Genomic DNA, 1,733 nt, shown 5'->3' on the forward strand with positions numbered 1-1,733 from the left:
TAATAAGATCTCTGGGTGATTTATGTTCACATTAAAGACTTAACAGTGGATTTTTGGATCCACGTTGAGGTGGATGCATTAGAATCACCTTGGAGGTTGTAATTATTTCCATTCCTACACTTCAACCCTAGTATATTATATTTTAGCTTAATGAGTAAGAGTATGAGCTCTTGGTGAAGACTGCCTAGGTTTCAGTTGTGGTTTGCCCCTCTCTAGATGCATTAACAGCCAAACAGTCCTACCTGACTTGGTATGTTGCCTCATCAGTGAAGGAGGGAAATAACTATTTGGCAGGGCTATTGGGAGATAAGGTATTTATCATGGTCTTGGTATATAGTAAGCAACTGAAGAAATGCTGCCTATTTTTATTCTAATAGTGAAGTTTGGGAACGACTGCACAACGGAAATGTACTTGGTTTATTTTACTGATCAGAAAATAGGCCTCCTTGGGAAGAGCTGACTGCGTAAAGGAAATACTCAGTAATACCATCACCACCATATCCTCAACCTGTGTACATGGGTATGCATTTGGTGCATGTATTTTCCTGCAGCTATGAATTCTCTTTAATTTTCCAGAGCTACAAATGATCTACTATCTTAAAAACTGGCCCAGGCATCATTTCAACAGTGATCATTCCACATTAGCAGGGCAGTATCTTTACTAGAGGGTCCTAATATACTCAGGGGTCCTAGAGAATTAAAAAGGAAAATTGCCTTCTAGAAGGAGTAAGTAGTTCCGAGGATGGAGAGAAATTGACTCCATGCTCCCTAAGTTGAAAAAAAAGTCCCTCTTGGTAAAACTAAATTATGTTATCTTTTCATCTTCAAGACATGCTTATATAGCATGGTATTTATAGGGAAAAGAAAATTACACATACACACATATTCTGATCAACCTCAGATAGCAATCAGTAGAGCATTCATACTCCAATTTAGAAATAATGGAGTCTATTATGTATGTGTATGTATATATACATATTATATATGTGTGTATAATAATATATATAATATATATAATGAATAGTCCATTATTACTGGTTGATGCTATTTAACAAAGCTTCTTCAATTCTCTTGTAACACATCTACCTGCTTTCTGGCTTTTAAAGTCTTCTTAAAATACCCACATATGTTTTTAGATGTGTGCATTCTTACATAGAAATTTGTCATTGGATGCTGTTGTTGCATATGGTAACTATTGTCTTTTAAGTCTCTTTTTAAGAGTTCAATGGGAATAGTAACTAATTCATAAGATTATTGTAAAATTATTGGAGCTCACTGCAATGGAGCTCACAGGCTAAGTGCTCCATAAATGGTGGCCATTATACCATATTCACTTCTTCACTAGTGGGATTCATTTCCTTCTGTCACTTCATCAAATTCAGTTTTGTATCACTGAATTTCATTTCATTATTTATATGACAAGTATTTGACCGTTCGGATAACACTTTTGAATTCATTTTTGCCTCTCTCTATCTAAATAATGGGAAGTTCCCCTCAGTTCAAAGTAAAATTCTTGTTCCATGATCAGATGTGGCAACCCAGTTGAACTCCATGCTGACAGCTGGCTGTTTCCATTGTTCTCTGGATGATAAAACTATACTGGGAAGCCTTGGCAACATTTTTGCAAATGACTTAGTGTATTGTCTTTTAGACCTATTATAAATTGCAAATATAAGTGTGTAAGTGTATGTGTGTGTGGTTTTAATTTAACAGCTATAGGTCAGGTTAATGAA

The 1,733-nt window shown here is 35.4% G+C and overlaps 1 protein-coding gene across 6 annotated transcripts in view; it reads left to right on the forward strand.

The window, feature by feature from the left end:
- The window catches only part of PPP2R2B (protein phosphatase 2 regulatory subunit Bbeta), a 515,907-nt gene that overhangs the window by 168,160 nt on the left and 346,014 nt on the right, over positions 1-1,733 (forward strand). The gene's annotated exons all lie outside the window — the stretch shown is intronic.

This window comes from Herpailurus yagouaroundi, unplaced genomic scaffold (genome assembly GCF_014898765.1).
Source record: "Herpailurus yagouaroundi ecotype Mexico unplaced genomic scaffold, PumYag 29, whole genome shotgun sequence".
Lineage (NCBI taxonomy): Eukaryota > Metazoa > Chordata > Mammalia > Carnivora > Felidae > Herpailurus > Herpailurus yagouaroundi.